The following is a 22,569-nucleotide window of genomic DNA, read 5'->3' as shown; positions in this document are numbered from 1 at the left end:
TTCTCATTTTACTTGCTCAAGAAACCCATTCACGATGAGAATTTCACTCCCCCAAAATTCTGACTTTGAACAATCGTGGCTTCAAGTCTCACCAGTAGAGTCTTAGGGTCTTTATTTTTTAAAAATAATTAGTACACATTTTTACTCATGGACTTGACAAGAAAAACACTGGCCTCGGCAGCCAACTAGACAGCAAGATTCTAGCCCAAGAGATCTATAAAGCACGAACGATTCAATGGGGAATTATTCTACATCTTTTCAAAAGACCCTCCCTCTTAATTCTCTTCGGTCATTCATCAAAGTTTTATTACCTGATCCTCCCATCCCAGACCCCTCCCAGGGGCCAGAGAGCTTGTGGGGCAGGACCCGGGGGAGGGGTCTTGGGCTGGCAAGGCGCCAGCACCCTAGGGAAGGAAAGGAAACCTCTGTCCTCAGGGAGCTTGCAATCCAGTTGAGGAGAAAACACGTACACGGGAAAAGGAGATTTCTGCCTAAACCACCGAGTAAACAAATGCTACGAACAGAAGGAAGACATTTTATACCAAAGAATTCTATGAGACCAACTTGGGGGAATATTCCGTCCCAGAATCTTTCCAATCTCTTGTTTTTCTGCAGGGATCCCTGGCCATTGTCGACTTATAGGGAAGAAATAGGCGAGCGTCTCCGACACTTTGAGAACAATCGACGCTGTAAGGTGCACAAGCATCGCAGAGCCCCCCGACACGGGAGTCTCTCGGGCACCAGGATGTGACACGGGTCTGAAGTCCTTCCTCCCCTTCTGCAATCACTCGGTGATTCGAGTGTCTCCTTGAACCAGTGGGGCGGCTCCACCTCGCTCATCAGCCAGGCGAGGGGCTTCACCAATCAGGGCGCCAAGACGGCATCTTCTCCAGGCTCCAGGCGCCGCTGCCCGGGGACCCCCGTCAAGAGCTGCCAAAGACGAGAGCGCAGAGCCACTAACAACTCCATCCGCGTTAATCAGGGCCCCGTGCAGCTGGCTCTCAGCAGTGACAGCAAACCCGGCTCCAACTCTCCGTGCCCAACGTACTGATGTCAAGGGAGAGGCCACAGCAAGGACGGCGTGGCCGACCTCAGAGTGGCACAGACAGGGCAGTGGCTCGGGAGAAAGAGCCCACGCCCGAGGAAATGCCCTCGATTAAGCCAGCGCCCCCACAAGGGGAGAGACCTGGCGCCAACACTAATATATTTTCAGTATGGACACAGCATCCTCCGAACCAGCATGGCCACAGCTGCAGCCTCCGTCCTAATGACAGGACAAAGGGTGCGTAAGGGACAGTGCATTTCCTGACACGTCATTGTTCTCAAAGGGTCAAGTCCAAAGTCCTACATCCTTATTTTCCTTTAGGAGAGTATTGCTCTTTCAAAAAATATTTATTAATTGGCTGCCATTCACAAGCCGTCGTTCTAGGTCCTAGGAGTGGTATCTGGAGATGGCTGGGGGCCTTGGCTTTGGGGTCTGCTTTCAGTGGAGAGAGGGAGATGGCCGAGCACACCAGCAGTCGATGAAATCAATAGAGAGCATCGCCGTGAAGAAAACACAGCAGAATGACGGGACAGCAGGTGACTGGGGCAGGGTGGCAGGAGAGGAAAGGCCTCCCGGAAGAGATGTCATTTGCGGGGGACCTGAGAGCTGAGTCACAGTAGCCGGGTGAAGGGTGCAGATGAGATGTTCCAGGCAGAAGAGACGACTGGTGCCAAGGGCTCAGGTGAGACCAAGCCTCAGTGTCCACAGAACTGAGAGAAGCCAGTAAGGCTGGAGCCTAGTGGCCGATGGGGACAGCTAGGTAGACATGAGTTGGACCACGTCGGCTCCACCCACCAACTCAAGCTTATCAGAACTCTCCTTAAGTGGATTTTTGTCTCCCAGCTGTAGAGTGGCCTCGATTCTAGCTTCAGCCTGTTCTAAATCTTTCTAATGTTCTCTACGGGCATTTCCCAAAAGGTAAGAAAGAAGCAGCTGTCTCTTTGGAAAAAAACAAAAACCTCTGGGCAACCTCAACGCTGCCCTCTTTGCAACTGCTCAGGTAGGTCACATGACCGCCCCCTTTCCTGGCCAGGTGCTGGTCAACAGGTTAATTAGCCAGATCACCCCTGGAGGGAGAAGCATCCAGAGGATGCCCCAAAGCTCAGAGGGCAGGGAGCAGAGAGAGCCAGCTGGCTGCGGTCTGGAAGCCTTTGTCCAAACAGAGGGAAGGTGAGGCAGTGCGGCAGACATCTGAGTTCTGAAATTCTCCTGTAATTACGGCTTGAGTCAAGAAAATGTGCATGAGTTCACAGGATGATAAATATTAGCATGCTTCTCCAAGTTCAAGTGAGTTGTCAATAAGACAATTAAAGCAGCATCAATAATGCGCACTGTATGTTATTATCTGCTATTCTAAATCCCAGGCTTTTGTGATCCCTGGAAAACAAAGGAGAGCAGGCAGCGGCGATACAAATATTTTTTGCACGAGTGAGAGGTGTGATTCTGCACCGATGCAACCGCACCGCACCTGAGGGGGGGCGGATTGTTCTTAAATACTGCATGAAGAACTCGGGGTGGCGACTGGGCTGGGTGGGGAGGACGGTTAGAAAGAAAATTAGCAACCCTGTGTCTAAAGCGGATCAATCACTTATATCACGTGGCCCCAGTCAATAGAAGCCTGAATAAGTGCTAGCATTTACCTTAATCAACCGACAGTCAGTACTTGGAAATCAAAAACTCTGGACTGTTTGGAAAGAAAAGAAAGCTAAGTGAAACTTTGGGTAAAATTAATGAATGCAAATGGACATGGCCTTTAAGAATATATATATACACATATATATATTTATACACACATGCATATGCAAATATATGCATATATATAAATATATATATGAAAAACTATATAGTATTGTGCTGAACTAGAATTTGGAATGAACTGTCTTTTGAATACAAATTGCAATGGCAAAACTTTTTCATTGTTCCCCAAGACAAAAACCTACACAATGCAATCTCTATACATCTGCAGAATCAAAAAATCATTTTCCTCCAAAAATAACTTGCAAAGCATTAAATGCATTGGAATGAGAGTAGACGCTCAAACTACTATTTGTTGACACTTTGTGATTTAGGATTGAACAGAGAAGTTGTCTCCAAATTAATGAGCCAGACATAATAGAGCACTGTCAAAATATTGATTTTATTTTATCCTACCTATTGTTGGCATTCTTCTCTAAGTTGGAGAAAAATATAATTTTTTCATTAGTGTTACCATTATTATTACATTATTTGCTATTTATTATGGAAAAGCAATCTCATGTCACTTTTTAAGATTAATATAGAACAATCACATGGAAATCTGTGATGGAGACTAAAATAAAATACCAAATGTTTCCCAGATAATTTTTACAATAGAATGAAATATTTTTTAAGAGGAAAAAGAAAAACTGTTGGTTCAAATTTCATAATACATGATATATAAATCTAGAAATCTATTATGCAGTTCAATAAAAATATTATTCTAACTAATGCTCAAAAATTAAAATGATTATATTCATGTTTGTATAGCTTACATTGTAATAATCAAATTAATGAGTGGACAATAGCCAACACATATTCTCAGAGTTGAACAGATAAAATTAGGGCAGGCCGGGTGCGATAGTTCACACCTGTAGTCCCAGCTACTTGGGAGGCTGAGGCAGGAGGATCACTTGAGCCCAGGAGTCTGAGGTTGCTGTGAGCTAGGCTGATGCCACGGCACTCTAGCCTAGGTGACAGAGTGAGACTCCATCTCAAAAAAAAAAAAAAAAAAATTGGGGGGAAAACTTTTTACCAAGGTCTCTTGCTTTAAAGATTATTTTTATAGTGTCCTTAAACATTTTTTTTTTCCTTTTAACTCATCATCCATTTTTGCTAAGGAAGGAGAAATATTTAAGCAACTTTTCTGAAAATGTAATAAAACTCATGCATTTGTTTCCATAATTTTTCTATTGAGTCATTTACATTTTAATATTTTGCATCTAAGTTGCGATGACATGAAATACGATATGTATGCGGGACTCTTTAGGATGCTTACAGTTATTTAATGAAATTTACTTAACCATTTAAAATCAAATGATGAGCAAAAAAAAAGCTCGGCATCTAAAGAGCCAGAACATACTTCATTTTCCACGAAAAAAGAATAATAATAAATTAAAACAAAAAGTTTCCATTGCGATGATTTAAGTAATCCATCAGAAGGCCAGGCAAGAGATGTACTTTCAAGTTCCACACCAAAAAGGCCGGTGTGGACTTACAGGTAAACTGCTGCAAAACTCAAGATCCACCTTCTCGCTTTCCAGACTCTACTAAGCACAACCAAGTATGGGGTGACCGGGGCGGGGGGAGCCGGCCATCACGGAATCCTTTGTGAATCTGCCTTATAATTTTTGCCTTTGCGGCTAACTTTATTTTCTAACTTCTCCACGTGCCTGGTGCAGAGCAGGCATCTGACAGATATTTGTGGAATGGATGAATGATTTGTACGGGAAGAAGGATGGAAGGAGGGCAAGAGGAAGAAAGATACTGACTTTGGACAGCAGGCAGGGACATTAGGCAGAGAAGACCACAGCGGCCAGCGGACACTCTCCGACAGGAAGTCCCCTCGACAGGCTGGGCTGGCACCACATGGAGCGGCCCAACTAGAGACATCTCCGTCTCCAGGCAAAGAAAGTCTGCGCGGTTCTTCCAGGGGGTCCAGACACCCTGGCCTTCTTTCTTCTCAAACCACCTAGATCTCTCCAACCTTGAGGCTTTGCACATGCTGTTCCCTCTGCTTGCAAATCCTCCCCAACCTTTGCTTCGTTGGTGTCTTCTCACCCTTCGCCCTCCCCGAAGATGCCACTATCTAATGAAGAGGCTTCCCCACTGCCCTCTGTTTTCTCTTCCTTCCTAGTCTTTGTGGTCACAGTTGAAATGATAACTATACCTCTGTCCCTCTCTCTAGAGCAGCAGGAGCCATGGTGGTCAGGTCCACCTCTGTCCCCAGCACCTAGCACAGTGCCTGGCACATAGTAGGTGCTCAGGAAATATCTGCAGGGCATGGTGACACTGCCCAGAGAGATGTGGGCAGGGGTGTGTGGCAGGAAACTGGCTCCCCCACAGGCTCTGCTCACGTCACTCACTGCTCCACACCTTTCTCACCCAGCCACACAGCATCCCCGGCTGTACCTCAGACACATCAAGCACAGTCCTGCCTCAGGGCCTTTGCACGTGCTATTCCCATAGCCTGGAATGCTCTTGTCCAGATCTCCCCCACCAAGTCAGTGCTCAGATGTCCCCTTCTCAGCGAGGCTCCCTGCCCACCCTATGTGACATTACAGCTCCCCCATCCTGCTGCACCCCCTTTACTGGCTTCATTTTTCCACACAACACACGTCACCATTTCACACACCATGTATTTGAATTATCTGTTTCTTGTGAGTCGCCCCCACCAGAATGGAAGCTCCGTGAGAGCAGAGGGTCTGACGCGTTTGTTGACTGTCATAGCCCCAGGACTGGAATCGGGTCCAAATGCTGGTTCACTGTGGAATCAATGAGCCTCCGACAAGCCTCCCCACCAGGTGTTGCCCATGACACTGTCCTTCCCAGACACGGCGCTAATTCCCGCTGCCACGCCCTGCTCTCGCAGTTCCACTCCCTACACGCCGTGCCCCTCGCTCCCTGTGCATTTATTTAACAGATGCACATTAAGCACTGAGATCCGGGACCTAACGCCCTTCACAAGAAGGTTCACGAAGCCTTCCTTGTTTGTATCACCTGCCGGCTGGTGATGCTTCCTTCTCAGAGCCTGGCTGTCGAGCCCACCTGCTCGGAGGTGGGGGGAGGGGGCTCTTCCAGGCTGCTCCTAGGACCAGGTACTGTCCCCAGAGCCTGTCACATGCAGGCCACTAGGAGGTCAGTCTGCTGCATCTGGCACTACGCGTGATGGCACTCCTGGGCATCCTCCCTGGCAGAGCAGCTGGGGGGACCCTGGGCAGCTGGCGGGGAGGTCCTGGAAGGGGCTCAGGGGCCCAGGACACTTCTCAGCCCACTTTCCCGAAGAGGTGGTTTCCCTCTGGGCCCTGGAGACTGGACACTGGCCCAGCAGAGCCAGTTCCAAAGAATTCTCATAACACGACCAAAGTCTACACCTTTGCGCCTGGCTTGCATTCGTAACTCACTGATGACAGGTAAAGCAAAGCCCAGGCATGGCTCCCCAACGTCCCCTGGGAAGGCTGGCCTGAAAGCCTGCAGAGGACCTGCTCCTAAACCCCCAGAGCCCGGAGAGATGGGAGGCAGGTCCACGAGGCCTTCCCTCTCCAGGCACCGTGGCTTGTGCCGTGTTTGCGCGGTAAGCGCTCATCGTGGCTTGGCAGAGTCGTGGAGCAGAAGGATTTGGACAGCGGCCTGAGAGGAGAGTGAGATGTGGGACGGGGACGGGACAGGCATGGGCACCCTGGGAACACAAGAGACGCCTGTGGGACCTGAGCAGAGGCTCCCCTCACCTCACAAGCAGAGGATGGGTGTTGGCCTCCACTGCCGTCCCCAGGCCCCGGACTTCAAGGCACTTTAAGAGGAGAAATGATTCCTGTGCTCAGAAATGGTCAGAACAAGCCCCCACCCCCACCCTTTAGGACCCCAGGGGCGAGTGTGCTAGAATCTTTGCAACTAACACAAGCGTGTGTGTCTCAGGACCCGGATTCTCCAGCTGCTGTATCTGGTCTGGGAAGTCCCACTTGCAGACAAGGTGCAGGTCAGGTGCCAGGAGCCCCAGTGCAAAGGCAGAGGGGGCCCAGCATTGTCACCCACCTGTGGCTTGACCTTGGGCAAGTCCCACCACATGGATAAGCCTCCATTTCCTCAGCAAAAGGCAGAGAGTGTCCTCAGAAGTAAGTTAAGCGGTATCTTTCATACAAAAGCCCAGGGCCTGCCTTATGAGCTCTCAATAAAGGCGAGAGGTTCATTTCCAGGACCTGACTTTGGTTTCAAACTTCCCCCAGGAAGATGGGATCTTGCCCCTTCCTACGGCACCACTAGTGTGTTCCCTACTTTTCATGAGAGCCTGGCACTGTGCCTTTCATCACAGATCTGGGTCCCCTCCCGTGACGGAAAGCCAGCCCAGACTTCCAGCTTCTCCTCTGTGACAGAAAGTGCAGGGGTCACGTTCAGCTCCCTTCCCCTCTCTTGAGTGACTCATCGTGGATGGAATGGTCACAAGTTCAACTCAGCAATTTGGTACTTAAACCACACGTGAACATACACCAGTATGCAAAGTAGGCAAGTGTCTGATGTGTGTGTGTGTGTGTGTGTGTGTGCGTGTATTTTAGTTTGGAGCCAGGAAGCTGAGACCCTCACTACTTTTGCTCTGCTTTTGTCTTGATACAGTAGTCCCAAAGCATTTCTACTCTCATTCACATCCTAGGATGCGGAAGGCACTGAATATTGTAAGAAAGAAAGGAAGGAAAGGAGGGAGGGAGGGAGGAAGGAAGAAGAAGGAAGGAAGGAAGGAGGGAGGAAGGAAGGAAGGAAAGACATCCTTGGGGTGTTTGGCTTTGGCTCCAGGGAAAAGATGAAGAGCAAGGCCTGTCATGGCCCCACCAGGATTCCAGAACCAGGACATGTGTGCATGCATACATGTGTGCACGTGTGTGCGCGTGTGTGTGTGTGTGTGTGTGTAACCTGGTAACATGGTGCTAATATTTGATGGATTGGAGTAAGAATGTTTGTTCAGTGAAGACTTAGACCCCACCCCCACCCCACACCCCTCCATAAACTCAGCTGACCCTTTAAATGCATCTTCAGAAACATAGGAAATCAATTGCCCAATACTCATTGATCCCCAAGTAAATAACTCCAAAGGCCAGCCAGGGAAACAAAGGAGGAATGACCCTTCTCCACCGGGCTCTGCAAATGACTGATGCCTGTAGCTTTTGGAGGGGTTTCTATTTCTAAAATAGTCAACAAAATGTATAAAACAAGTAATAACAGTATCTGGCCGTTCATTGGATAGCTGGTCTCTGGGCCCATTAATTAATCATTTTCTCTTTTAATCCAGATGACCTTAGGAGGGAGGAAGAATTATTCCAGTTCTACTGATGAGAAAACTGAGGCTTCAAGTTAAAAATGCCCTGCTCATGAACAGCTTGTCAGTGGTGGGGCTGGGTGGGGAACGTGGTCCCATCCGACTGGTCCTGAGCTCTCTCTGTCACCATGTTATGCTGCTTAAAAACGAAACAAAAAGATGCTTCAAGCTCTTCCTCATTTACAAACTTGATGTTTCCAGCTCAATGACATAGGTATCTTAATCATGAAGTGAGGGAGGAAACATCACTAAAAATTAAATTATGCAAAAAATCAAACTTACAGATTTTGATGTATCAAGCAACACACATGTAGTATGTAACCCCTGCAAAAAAAAATAATGTGCAAATAAAAAGCACACAAAGAATCCCCCTTTAGACCCTCCTCCTTCAGGAACAATGATACAGTAAGCGGAAGAATGTATAAAGTTTCCTTGTGTTAATCTAAAGGCCAACAGTTGGCCAATAATGGAGATTAATAACAAAACGAGGGTCACCTTGGCCCCCCGAGTCTAGCAACGGCTCGATCTGCCCACCTTCGAGATGGAAATCACTGCCCGTGTAAGCACAAATTATCCTACTATGACTTCGCATTGGATTCCTCCCTCTGATTCCTGGATAAATAAAAGCTCCCTCCCCAGCCTCCCCAGGCTGCCTCGGCCCCATCACAGTGGCCTCCACGGGAGGCCAACCTCTACCAGAAGTGAGTCCAGGAGACAGATCCCAACTCAGAAAGTCTGTCCCAAGCAGTGGAGCATCCTCTAGGTCAACGAACAAATTATTTTATTGAAGGTGGTATATGGAGATCACACAGAAAATGCATGATTTTTATCCGAGCGCTATTCTCATGCAAAGGGAGGAAAAGTGTTCTTAACAACAGACCCTTCTTGTCCCCGAGAGCCACACATGCACCTGGCATTTTTTCACCTGAGCAGCCAGGCTCCTAACCTGTGCCAGAAAAAAGCATCTCACGAGGATCTAGCTCTTGTCAACCTTCTGAGACACGAGGGACAACGGGGGGGGGGGGGGGGGGGGGGCGGGGATCAAGTTGCTTGTGTCGGTGAGATAAAAGGGCAGAACATGAAAAATGCAACCAGTGCTTCTGGAACGTTCTGAAGATGGCACATACTCTAATATCTGGAATGTGCTGCTTGACCTCACCAACAGCCATCTCTACAGAATAAACACACCGACAGGCGCGGCACCCGCATCCCTCCCCCCAGAAGACAAGCTGCATCACCATCCGTGACATCACCAGGCACCGTCATGGGAAATGCCAACCAGATGACCAGACCCCGGCCGAGCCCATCATGTGTCACGTACTTAGAAAGCCACTGTGTCTTCCTCGGGGTGGCAGCAGTTATTAAAGGTGGAAAATTGCTACCTTACAGCCTTAATACATTTTCAGATAATGCAAATGTTCATGTCATCTTGTCTGTGTGTCTTCTGCCTCCGAAGTATAACTAGCTGGGAATTTTTAAAGGAACTAAAATTCCAATCCTCCCCCCCCGCCCCCCACAACTTTAACAAAAGCGTTTTCAAAATACTTTCAGGATGAGTGTGTAAAAGAGCTGAAAAGAAGGAAATTGGAGGTGGGGGGGAGCTGAAACAAAACAAAAAATACACAGAAAATAAATATTAAGTTGTCAAATCAATGATCTCTGAAAAGAACTGCAGATGGAGTGTCTGGCTTTTTGCTTAAGAAATGGTGCGTGCAGAGTCCGTGGGGGCCCAGGCAGGCCGTGGCTTCAGTCCGCTCCGAGCTACAAGTCATGACTCCCGGCAGCGGCGGCAGGACTCAGAGAGAGCCCGGCACGGAGGCGGCCCTGCACCATCAGAGGAGGTTTCGGCTGCACAGATTAAATCCTTTTCATGTCAGCATGTGGCCGCCTTTCTCCCTCCCTGCATTCCCTTCCCACACTACCACTTTTCCACCTCTTGAACTCTTCTTGGGCTATTGGAAGGGGATTGCCACCCACCGGCACTGACCCTCATTTGGGTGGCAACGTTGGTGAATAAAGTTTGTCAGACGCTACAGAAACCAAGCCCTGAGTTTAATTAGCAGATCCAGCCACGTTCCATCAGTGAGATGCTCTCTGCTCCGTGCAGATTCAAGGCTGCCGAAATAGCCACTTGGCACCGGCAGATCACAACCCCCAAACTGGGAGCCCTGGCCGAGGAAGCAAAATAATTAGAGCACTTTAGCTGCAATTTCAATAAGACTTCCCACCCCCTTCAATAGGCTTCATAGAAATGACAGCCTTTCCATGATAATTTGGAAGGCTTTGCCTTATTCGATTTTAATAGATTTTAATAGAGAATTAGAATTTTAGAAGAATAACAAAAAAAATGTTTATGCCACTTTTTTTCCCATAGTCAATAGGGATACGTTTTTCTAGATATTTTGAAAGATAAAATTAAATGTCAAGCTATTCCAAGAGATTAAATTTTATCTGTCATATCTATGTGGTCTGTGATCCATTTGCCTTCTCTATAGTTACTCTTTAGCTGATACAAAGTCTCCAAATATTTTCTCCCTCTTGAAAACAAATTTGTAACAATGGATATGTTCTCAAAGTAGCAAGTTCCGGTTTAACGATTTTTAACTTCCACTTTAAAGGCAAGCTGACATTATTTGGAAGGATGATTTTGTTCCCAGTGCTACGGCTCATGCAGGGTGGCAGAAGTACAGACAAGGCCCGAGACGTGAGCCTCACAGACCAATGCAGCTGGCTTCACATCCCCTCTCAGCCACGCCGCAGCCACGTGGCGCAACAAGTTGTCACAGCCCTCAGCTTGCCCACTGGGGAGGCTGGGCTGAGAGATGCCCCTCCCTGCATTGCTGAAAGGACTCAACTACATAATGCACCCAAGGTGCAGAATGCAGGCCCCGCATGGGGCGAGCACCTAACAGTGGCCACGGCAGATGTCCCTGTCACAGCCACCTCCGTGCACCTTCACCGAAATGCCCCGGACCCTTCCTCCTCAAGTGCCTGGAAACCACACGCAAGAATGTCCACCGAACTAAAGCAAACTCCTGAGGGCCCTACAGTTTAGCCCTTCCATGAACCAAAATCCTGTTCAAATCTGTGGGAATTACATGGGAATCTCAGAAATGCAAGTGAGACTATCATTATAATTAAGGCTGAATGTGCATTTCTGTGATTAATCTCGATTTTAGGGAATCTATGGGTTGGCTTTTACAACCTAACTAGAGCTACTTCATCATGTGTGTGTCTATATAATTTGGTAACAAAGCAACGAAAAGGCTAAAAAAAAAAGTGAAGGAGGCTGATGGTCTCGATGGGCAGCAAGAGCGCAGCGTGGGCGGAAGCGATGGAGAGGTGGCCGGCAGCGGGAGGGAGGAGGTGAGCCCACCTTGCTCATCAAAGCCCCAGCTGAACACGGCTCAGGTAATCAAAGCTGTAATGCCTTGATAGAAAACTCTCAGGTTAATGCCAGCTCAAGCCTACAGTGATCATTTTTTCCACGTGAAAGTGGCACTTACTTTTCTCATTGTAAAGCCACAGACTAAGTGCAGGTAAGTAGAGGAGAGGGGAACCTCACCGCCTGATTTTCCTTCCCGCATCTCTTCCTGCCTTCCAAGCGTCTACATTACCTCGCTGCCACCACCCACCTGGAGGCTCCGGTCCGCCCCAAAAAGCGCTGGCTTGGTCTCTGCCAGCCTCCAATCCCGGAGAGCACTGGGGACGAGCTCTGGGACTGAGTGTGCCCTTCAGGAGACAGAAGGGATGGGGTCCAATCCTGGACCCACCACCTACCCCTCTCATTGCCTCAGTTTCCCTTCTTGAATATGTACCTGCCCTCACAGGGAAGTTGGGAAGCACCTGTAGTCCTGCCTTCCACCCGGCAGTTGCTCAAAAATGAATGACTACCCTCACCTGCCAGCAGAGTGCCCAGCCGCTGCGCCCTCTCAGAGCCGGAGACCTCGGCTTCCACTGCGTGGCTGGCATGTCACAGCCAGGGGCCAGGGACACAGCTCTTGCCCACAGAGCCACTTCCAGGGGATAACTGATATAAAACAGAGTCAGACCCCACACTCCTGCTCCAGATACCCTCTGCACCCGTTTATTCTCCCACTGTGGAAACTCTCTCAGGTTCTGCCTCCATTTGGTGCAAGGCCCAGCCTCCTGGTCTCCCAGGGCACCAGGACGTGCCTGTCTCCCCACGAGCTCGTGTGCTCCCCGAAGCAAGAGTGGGACCCACGCTGACCTCCTACATCCCCGGGGGGAGGGGGCCCAGGACAAGGCTTGGCACAGGAAGTGTGGGAAATGAACTTGGCACCCCAGGGGATATGCGGAAATGTCTGGATACATTTTGGATTGTCAGAGTTGGGGGTGGCCTGTCATAGGCAGAGGTCAGAGATGCTCCCAAACAGCCTGCAATGCACAGCACAGACCCCCACAAGTGCCCTGGTCTGGAGAAATGACCCCCAGGTTAGTCTGCTCAGTTCTACCCAAGGCCTCTCACTTCATCTGAATATCGTCTCTTAGGGAAAATAAGCCCCATCCATCTACGGCAGGTTCAGAGCATGTGAAAGGCCAAGTACTTGATACTCTTTGTAGTAGCAAACACTCCAACATAAGAGAAATACCAAAGATCGACAGTGATTTTTAAAAGTGAAAGCTGGGCAGAGATCCTGAAACAGCCAACACAGCCAGCTAAAACCAGCCCTTGTCCCAGGGGCAGACAGTCCACAGAAGCCTGTGGATGGCAGAAGCCCGCCAGGGAAGGCCCCGCCCCCACGCCAGGCACTGCCAGGGCCCAGCCCAGGTGGCTTGCTGCAAGGCCCACCTCCGCGGTGGCTTCCACCATGTCTGCCTTGATCTGGGGGAAGGGGGGAGGCTCTGGGGAAGAGGCCTATTCCTCAGGGTGACACACGTTCCCTTGCACTCTCTGACCCCTTAGTTTATTTCAGCACCAACCCCTCCACCGTACACGCCCACTTACAAACTCGCTAATCTATCTTGGGTAATGCAATTGTGGGTGAAAAGGAAATCATCTCAGAACACATACTTCCAGCAGGCAGCACCATTCCCCAGCACATGCATGCAGGTGTGTGCAGACACACACACACACACACACACACACACCATCCTCACCACAACCCAGTGGTGCCGCTCCCTGGCTTAGCTCATTCTGACTGCACACATGATCTGCTCACTCCTCTGATGACACTCCATGCCACCAAGAACAACAGCACAGTGGCCAGAAAAGTCTAGACTTGAACAAGCAATCCCTCTCCTTGGAAAAAGGCCTCCCTCCCGACAACTCCCGAACAGGTGCCACATAAAATACACAGGTGAGCCCAGCCAGCCAGGCAGAGCCTTCCCTCCCCCACCTCCTTGTGGGACATGGGACGTGCTCCCTTCCCTCCAACCCCTTGGCAGCCTCAGCCAAGCCCTGCTGTGGCCCTGGAGGGGGAGGAGAGTGCACAGAGCAGGGGTGAGTTAATAAAGGAAGCCCCTCAGCTCACAAGTCCCTACTAATGGAGCGGCTTATCACCAATGTGAGTGAACTTTTGCCTTGATTCAGGCTCCAAAATCCAGCCTTCCCAGCCTGAGAGATGGCTTCGGACCACCTGACCACCAGTGTCCTTCCAGGCCAAATCTCAGACATCACGTGGAGACAGGACTGCCCTGCTCTAGGTCCTGCAGACATGCTGTGGGGGGGGACTTCTCAGCACAGACAAAATTTGACCTGTAGAAAACTCACTTCTGTTTTTAAATTTGCATCAAGTCTCACTTTAAATAATGTTGAGAACAAAATGCAAGCTGATATTTCAGCTTACTTAAAAGGCTTATTAAAAACACTAAATCCAAAGATGTTAAAAAGCTATAATTGTCCTCATTCAAACTGGAAAAATAAATCTATTTGCTTTCTTCTTTTATGATACTCTTCTTTAAAAAAAAAAAAATAAGTTCATCTATATTCTCATGAGCATCATTGCTGTCTTTTTTCCCCCTCCATTCAAGGCACTTTAAAAACACCTGTGCCATTCATAGCCAACTTTTGAGCAAAAGGCAACCACGTTTGGGGAAGGCTGTTTAACTCTGATTTCCTGACGCCAGAGATACGCTTGTCTTGCTCAAAGAGTGAGAGGGAGTTCAGAGTTCACTTGAATGGGCTCATGGATTTTATAGGTCTGAGCTGATGGAAATTTCTTTGGTTACCTAAGGCAGAGTAAACAACCTAAACGGTCAGCTTTTGGGGGCTCATCGGGCAATGATGCCACATCTCAGCACTGCCTTTGGCACCGTGTGAGCAACTGTGGTTAAGACGGCTGCACCTACTGGCCGCCTCCCTGTCCTCTTCTGTAATGGGGGTTATTGGCCTCTGGCTTGGACCAGAGCAGCGTGACTGTCGCTGCCTGCCTGCCCTAAGTCTTCCGTGAAGACAGCCCGGCCAGCAGTTAAGTTGCTGAGTTGTGAGGATCTGAAGCCTACTCAGAAGTTAACCACTCCAGGCACAGAACAAGATGGGTTTTCAGAGCACTGGTCCAAGAGAATGCAAATTTATTGAAAGCATTTTCTCCAGGTTTCCCATAATTACCATTTATGTCTCCAGGAACTGTTTCCCTGAACCCAGTTTAGGGTGAAAGCATTTTAGAGACTTTCCCTGCAGAGGACATATGAGGTACTAACCTTTTTTCATGTGCCCAGATGTTAAATTCATTTTCATCACATTTATGCAAATTTCATTTGAACAGTAAATCAAAAGAAATCTTAAATCATTGTACACTATTTAAAAATCAACACTAAATCCGGTTTACTTGCAGTGACATTAACATAAAGTCACAGTTAAGGAACCGAAGGTAGGAGGCAAATGTCATAATCATTTCTGTCATGCAACAGTCGCAGAGAGACCCAGAGTCCTGGCCATCCGTCAGATCCAAATGGCTCCGCACTGGTCACAATTGCATTTAAGTTTTAGCAGATTAAGGGTATTCTGGAAATTAAAATCCTCTAAAAGTTTCCAAACTTTGGAAGAACAGAGGTCCCACAGTCCAGGGACCTGTCATCTATGTCAGTGTCTGGGGCTAAGGCAGAGAAAGTCCAAAGGCAGGGCCCAGCGGTGCGACTTCTGGCAGCTGGTTTCCTCCCCAGTGGGGGGACAAGTTAATTCCTAGGGCCCGGCAGCCGGCCGTGCATTTGTCAGGGAGCTGGACGCCGGTGCTATCATTACCGAGCAAATCAGCCAGGCGGCTAATGGTGGGATCAGGAGACGTTTGCACTCTGCTATCAGAATGACATCATAACCAAAGCAGCCTTCAGCCAGAAGCCCTAGGCTCTCCGCGAGCAGAGGCCAGAGGGCTGCTGGGGCGCCCCCCTGCGACTCCCTGGGCTGAAGGCCGTGTCCCCTGCCCCTTCCAGGCAAGGTGGGGGAACCCAGCCCCCAGCAAGTTCCCAGGCTGGGCCCAGCAAACAGGAACTGACTAGGGTTACGGTCTTCCCCCAAGCCAATAGACTTTCCCCCAGATTCTGAACACTGTAAATAATAATAATAGATTATGTATTTGAATAAAATGTGAGACCAGTAAAACCACTTTCCTCATCGGGCAACTGCTGGTGTTTTATAAATGCAGCTACATCTTCGCTATAGAATGTAAGACGTTTCCAGCAGAATTCTCAATCTTTTGGTGACCCTGTCTCGAGCAAAGAAGCTCTGCTCTCTCTGCTTGGAGCAGCAGAAATAGACGATGCCTCGGGGAAGGGGGCCAGTTCAGGGAAAAGCCCTTCCTGCTCCTGGTGGCTTTTCTTTCTTTTTTAAAAGCACAGCCGCGAGCGCACACAGACACACACACACACACACACACACACACACACGCCCCAGGATAATGGGGCAGGCATCAGGCCACAGGCTGCATCCGCGGCGGCACGACCAGCGGCCGCCCGCTCCTCGCGGCTCTGCCCGGCACCGCGGCGCGGCCCGGCTACCACCCGGGGCTGGATGCCCGACTCCGCCGCGCCCCCAAAGACCGCCTCCCGAGTCTCGTACCGGCACACGCGTGGCCCAAACACCTCTACCTGGCCCGGAAAGTCGGGAGACAGAGGGAAAAAGTTACGCGGGCAGCAGCGGGCAGCGCGGGAGCAGCCCTGCCGGAGGCCGCCGCGGCGCGGCTCCCGCACCTCGCCCGGAGGCTGTGCGCGCTGACCCCGGGGCGCGCCGAGGCCGCGCCAGGCACTTACTTGGCACTTGCTTTTGAGTGTGCAGGTCGTCGCGGTTTTCACTTGGGTTTTCAAACAAGTTTCAGGGAGAAAGAAGAAGGCAAAAAAAAAAAAAAAATCCAATTATGCAAATGGCTCCGGACCCGGAGGCGCGCGCCGGGTCTGACGCCGCTACTGTACGAGTTCCCGGAGCGGCCCCGGCCGGGCAAATTTATGGGGGCGCGTCACGGCTGCGCCAGGTCCCGCCGCCGGAGCATCCCGAAGTTCATTAAAGCGGTAATGTCCGCCTTCCCGGCGACCCTCCGCGCGCGGGTTTACTGTTTCACCCTCCGCCTCGACCCGGGCGGGGCGGGGGGGCCCCGCGCCTCTCCTCCTTCCCTCCCTCGCTCCCCCTTTCCCTCTCTCCTTCTCCCCCTTCCCTCCCTTCAGTCTCCGCAAGTCGCCTGCCTTCCCCTCCGCGAACAATGAACAAAGATGTGAGTGATGGAAAGATCGCCCCCTCCCAACCCCAGCGGCGAGTAAAGCCGGCCTTAAAGTAAAAATCCAGTTGCTAAACCAAACTGGGAACGCAGACAGTCGTCCCCAGTCTAGCCTCCCTCCGCACACACGCACGCACACGCACGCGCGCGCACCCCACCCCAAGTCACCTAAGCCCTGGCTGGAGCCGGGGGCGCCGAGGTCGGGGCGCGCGGAGCTGCCCGGATCGCCGGGGACACCGGAGGGGGCGGCGCGCGTTCGGGCCACGCTCGCTTCCCGCGCGCTCCCCGCCAGCTCCCCCGACCCCCTCCCCGCGTCTACACCGGCCCGCCGGCCCGGAGCCCGCTCCTGCTGCCCGGCCGGATGCGCTCAGCAAACGCGGCCCCTGTCGGATTTCCGCTAAACTGCACGGCGGCGGTGGCGCGGCCGGGAGAAGGCGCGGTGGGGACCCGAGGCCGGCGCCGCGCGCTCACTACCCGCTCGCCCGGATCCCGGGCCCCACGGCCGCCGCTCCCACCGCGCCCGGCCCCACGCTCCCTCCGAGCGCCCTCGGGCCGGGTTTTCTGCTGCAGCGAAGACGCCGGCAGCGAGCAGATCCATCTCCTGCGAGGCGCCGGGAGACATAACCATATCCGCAAACAAAACCCGGCCACCGTGCCACCCGCGCGGCGGGGACCGCGCCCTGCTCCTCCCCGGCCCCCATCCAGCGCCCGTCCTGCACCTAACCCGGCACCGGGACGCGGCCACGCGGAGGCGGACGGCGAGACGACTCAGAACAGACGGGAAAGGAAGGGGACTTAACTTTCCACCTGTCCCCAAAGGAAGCCCCGCAGGAGTTTCCCCGGCAGATCTAAGGGTGAAGGACAGGCCCTCTCTGCCCCTGGTGTCTCTTTCCCCAACTTCCCAGCGCCTGCGTCTCACCTTCCCTGACTTCCCACACGTCCATCTATACGCAGATATCTATATTTTAAATTATTTGCAAAACTGCAACAGATGGACGCGTGAGATCTGGACACTTTCCTACTCATCAAAGAAAAGCTCCCCCCCCCCGGCTCCCCCCTCTTTTTTTTTTTTTTTTTTTTTGCCTAAAATACACCGAGTCCCGCCTACGACTATTTTCCTCAATTCATCTTCGAAAAATAATGTCTTGAAGCAAACAGAAAGGCTTATCAGCAAAGATCCTTCTCGCCCCAGGCGTACAGCTGCGATGGGGGTGCTTCCCCCAGACCGCAGCTTCCCAGGCGCCCCCAAGCCCTCCCCGTCCCCCGCCTCGCAGGGCCCCCGAGCCCGCCGCTCCCTCCTCCGACTGGCCTGGTCCTCCAGCCCGGACTGGCCGGCTCAGGTCCCCCATAACCTGTTACTTATTTATTATTTATTGTTATCTTCGGCCCCGGCCTGGCCCCCCCCCCCAAGCCAGGCGGCTGGGGCAGGTGCTGCGGACGCCGCCCGCGCTTGCAGGCGCCCCAGCCTTTCCCAGGGTCGCGGGTTCGACCCCGGTGGCACCTCGGCCCTGCGGAGTCCCCGGCCTGCGCCTCGCCGGGCGCCAGGGCACAGGAGGCGATGGAAACACAAAATGGCAGGACTCACTCGGCGGCGCTCGGCCCGCAAGTGTGACACTGTAAGCATCAGCTAACTTTGATTTAAAAAAAAAAAAAAAAAAAAAAAAAAAAGGTTACGAATTACCCTGTCTCCCCCGGGCGGAGGAGCCGGGGTCCCGCAGCGAGCGGGGAAGGCAGAGAGCGCAGGGGAGCCCCAGTCCCGGGCAGACGGGAAAATGGGAAGTCACTTGAGCAGAAGTTTCCGCGGCCCCAGCCTCCCCTCCCCCTTCGGCTCCCCCCAGCCCCCAGACCCTTTTGAAAGTTTCGGGGGCCGAGAGCGGCTCTCGGGGGGTGGCGGGCGGGACCCGGGGCGGGGTGCGGGTTCCGCTGGGCGCCGAGCGCCGGCTCGGGACGCGGCTCCAAGTAACGGTCCCGGGACCGCGGGCGGGACGCGGCGGCCCGGGCGCTGGTCCCGCTCGGCGCCGAAGTTCCCCAGCACCGTTCGGCGCGGGCCGCGGCCGCGCTCCCGGCTTCCCCGCTCTCCCGGTTGACAGCTCCTCTCGCCCACGTCACAGCCACGGATATTTAATTAGACCGTATTTTTTAATCGCGGAGGGGCGAGCAGGAGCCGGGCGGCAGGCCTCGGCGCGCGGGGGAGGGGGAGGGGCCGGGGGCCACGCCGAGAGTCCAAACTCACTTTGTCACCTCCCGGACGCCGCGGACGCCCCCCGGCCCGCGCCCCCCCCCCCCGCGCCCCCCGGCGCGCCGCGCCCCGCGCTCGCCCCCCACCTTTGTTGTCCTTACCTTAAACCCCGAGACGCGGGCGTCGGGCGCAAACTCGGGCACGTCAGCGGAGCGTTGTAAAAGATTGTGTTCAATGAATAATGAAACATGTCCACATGATTGACTTGATCATTTTCCGGGGCCGAGGGGGGACGTGCGCCCAGCTCGCGCGCCCGGCTCGCCCACCCGGCGGCGCCCCGCGAGCTGCTCTGGCCGGGCCGGCCCGGGGCGGGCTCGGCTGTCCGCGGCCTCTGTCCGGAGTCGCCCCGGTCACCCGCGCTCAGCGCCCGCCCCGCGGACGCCCCGGGCCCGGCCGGCCTCCCCCTCTCCGGTGGGTGGAATGCATTGTGCCGTTAAGACGCTCTCCATTGTCGCCCTGGCATAATTCACAGCAACTGGATAGGTCTTGCGGCATTTAGCTTTGATGAGCCGGAGACCGAACCCTTGATAAAATAATCTACAAAGAATGGTGTGTGATCGTCCATTTTTTCTCTGTCTGGCAACTAAGAAACCATTTAACACGGCGCAGCTTGCTGCTGACCTTGAGCTCATGTAAACACACTTATTAAAATCTATCTGTCCTCCAAGAGCTACATTCTGATTGTCACACTCGTTACCGAGACATCCATCAGCCCCTCTGCTCCTCGCTACTTTGCATTCCTGCCTTTGACTACAGAATTTTTTATCCGAGAGGGAGAGCGAGATCGCCGCGGAGGGAGAGGGGGGACGCGGAGCCGGGAGAGGGACAGGCGTCATTCTTACCTGCTCCTGAAACTATTTAAAGTCTTGTTTCTTTTTTGGAGAGAGAGAAAAAAAAAAAAAAAAACTCCCGGGTGAATCTCGGTGGACAGCGGGACGCGGAGAGTCAGCCTCAGCCCGGGCGTTTAAGGGAGTCATCAGCGATCAAATGACGTTGATCCGCGCTGTAACCTTGTGGCGTATTTAATGTAAATAAGGCAGTTATGTTGCCAATCGCCGCGGTGCGAGCGCCGAGAGGTCCTCAGCCTCGCCTCCCGCGCCTGCCATTAGAGGCGACTTTATTTACAGACACTATTTAGGAGATCATGATGATTCTAAAACAATACTAGTGCCAAATGATTATGAAAATATGATTTTAATTAATCACGTAGTAGGCAAGGAAATTAGCATACGGTAATTAAACTTGGAGAAAAACGTCACGCAGGTTCTCTGCCTGATGGGTCCGGCATAGTCACCAGGCGGTGGGCTCCAGGACTTAATTATCGAACAAAATAACTTTTTTAAGGCAACTTTGCAAGGCTGGTCCCCAAGGCAGACGTTTTAGTAAATAACGTCAGCAGAGGTATCGAGGTGGGGACCTGAGCAGGGCGTGAGGTTGGGTTTCTCTGAAGGGAGACAGGGAGTGAGGAAGGGGGGGAGACTGAATAATGCAATTATGGATTCTCTGTCCTGGAGTTGACAAAAGCTGGTGCCTCAAAAGCCTCTTTGTTATGGGATTATATAATGATCCTGGTGTCATTATGGGGAGAAAAGATTCAGTAATAATAATAATAGTAAAAGAAGTATCCAGGGACACCAATGAGGGGCTTGTTTTGAAGAAAAGCCTGCATGTGACATTGGGCGTGTTGATAGCAGAAAGACAGGATCCGAAAGAGTTGATAAATAAAGAAGGAGACAGGGAGGGAGGGAGAGAGGGGGGAGAGAGAGAGAGAGAGAGAGAGAGGCCTGTGCTGCACAGGATTAAGAAGCAATGGAGACAGATTGATTATTCAAAACACCAAGCCACAGGGACACTTAAACACTGATCCAGGTGAGACTTGCTCCAGCCTGCCTGGACTGAGCTCCCCCAAGATGACCGGTGGGTTTTAAGCAGGGCAGCACAAGGCACCAAAGGCAAAGATACAGAAAGAGCCTCAGCCCCTATCCCCAACCCCCTCCAGCGGAAGGAGCCACCCAGTTGCAAACCACCAGTGGGAAAGGGGCCCCAGCCCAGAAAACTTTTGCGCAGGGAGCAACCCAGCAGCCAGGGTTGGGGGCGCAGGTACCAACCCGAGGACGAGGACGCAGCAGCCCCCGGCCTCGCACCTCACCGCTGGTTGTCCTCCCGTCCCACGGTCGGTGGGCACCCGGCCTGGCCACAGCTCCCACACCTCGGCCCCTGCCCTGAGGACCCCGCGCTGGCTAGCTCTGTCTGTCTCTCTGTCTCTGTCTGTCTCTGTCTCTGTCTCTGTCTCTCTTAATCTCAACAGGAGTAGGGGGGGGCGGGGGCCAGAAAAGAATCCGTTTTCCCCAACCAGCTTGTCCTATAAGATTCTTAAAGTCCTCTCAAAAATCTGCATTGGTGTTTTTTAAAAAATCCTCTGCCTACCCAAAAAAGTTTAGGAATTCAGTCCGCATTTTCCAATCTGATGTGTCTGAAATTCTCTTTGAACAAATTCCAAAATACAAGGTTTTTTTTTTTCTTGTATAGAAATTAGCATCGCAATCACATCAATGATATCACTATCTCTATGGGAATGATAGCCCGAGCAGTGGGGTGTGCTTTATTTCAATTCTTCGTGGATCAACTGATTATACTCTGTCGTCTTTTGAACCTGTTATTGTAAGTCAAGTGATTCTTTATAAGTGACAGCTTGGACAAAGAGGCGAGCAGGGCCGAGCAGGTCGAAAGGAAGTGGCCATATGGACTTGGAGAAAAGACACTTTCTCCCCGACAGAATGGGGGTGGCAGTCGCCTTTTAACCCTCCAGCCCCCGCCCCCGCCTGGGCCTGGCAGGCTTGGAGTTGGGCCCGAGCCCTGGCGTCGCCCTGGGCCTCAGCAGCGGCCAGAGGCCAGGCCGGGACAGTGGCCTCCAGGCCCCGGACGCCGCTTCCAGGGTCGGAGGCCCCAGGTGCCCGCCGCCCTCCTCTGCGTCCCAGCAGGGCCGCGCCGGGCAGCCTGGGGACCTCCCGACAAGGCGCTGCCGCTGGGGGCTGGGGCCGCCAGAGGTTGCCTGGCCCAGCGGGGAGGGAACTGGCTGGACGGCAGCTGCCCACCCACCAGGGAACAAGCAGGGCGGGACAGGGGTCGCCGCGCCCCCTGTCGGCGCCGGTGCGCTCGGTTCCTGGGGCTCGCGCACGCTGGGGCACCCCAGACCCTTCTGGCTGCCCTTGAGGGTGCCGGTCCTGGCAGGGGTAGAGGGTGCTGGCCAAGGACCAGAGGCCAGTTGTCCTCCCCATGTTGACACTCGGAGCCTCCCCGCATCCCAGTAGAGCAGGACAGTTCCCCAGAGACCCCACCAGCCCCTCCCCGCCCTGTGTGTCCTGTGGCCACCTCTGCAATCCGTGGCTGTCGGTGATGCCTTTTCCCTTATCCAGGGCTTCCTGGCGTCCTCCCCTGGCTCGGGCCCTACCGAGTACTGTCTCCTTCTTCCTTTTCTCATACCCTGAAGTACTTGTCACCGCTCCTGCCCAGCCTGGCCAGGGCTGCACCTGTGGCTGGATTTGCCGCCCCCAGTCCCTGCGCTCCCCATCCCCATGGG

The 22,569-nt window shown here is 52.6% G+C and overlaps 1 protein-coding gene across 2 annotated transcripts in view; it reads right to left on the bottom strand.

Annotated features, from left to right (window-relative positions):
• The window catches only part of ZNF536 (zinc finger protein 536), a 417,728-nt gene extending 398,559 nt beyond the window's left edge, over positions 1 to 19,169 (bottom strand). Inside the window, exon 1 of one of the 2 annotated variants that reach the window (XM_069457658.1) lies at positions 19,091 to 19,169. The gene's annotated coding sequence lies outside the window, so the exon portion shown is untranslated. Of the gene's footprint in view, positions 1 to 16,292; positions 16,458 to 19,090 lie in introns of those variants that run through there. The other variant, XM_069457659.1, reaches the window with a different exon arrangement.
• Between the last annotated feature and the right edge of the window lie 3,400 nt (positions 19,170 to 22,569).

The sequence above is a fragment of the Eulemur rufifrons genome, chromosome 24, assembly GCF_041146395.1.
Source record: "Eulemur rufifrons isolate Redbay chromosome 24, OSU_ERuf_1, whole genome shotgun sequence".
Lineage (NCBI taxonomy): Eukaryota > Metazoa > Chordata > Mammalia > Primates > Lemuridae > Eulemur > Eulemur rufifrons.
Note: the sequence above shows the minus strand (reverse complement) of the source record. Positions and strands in the feature narration are given on the sequence as shown.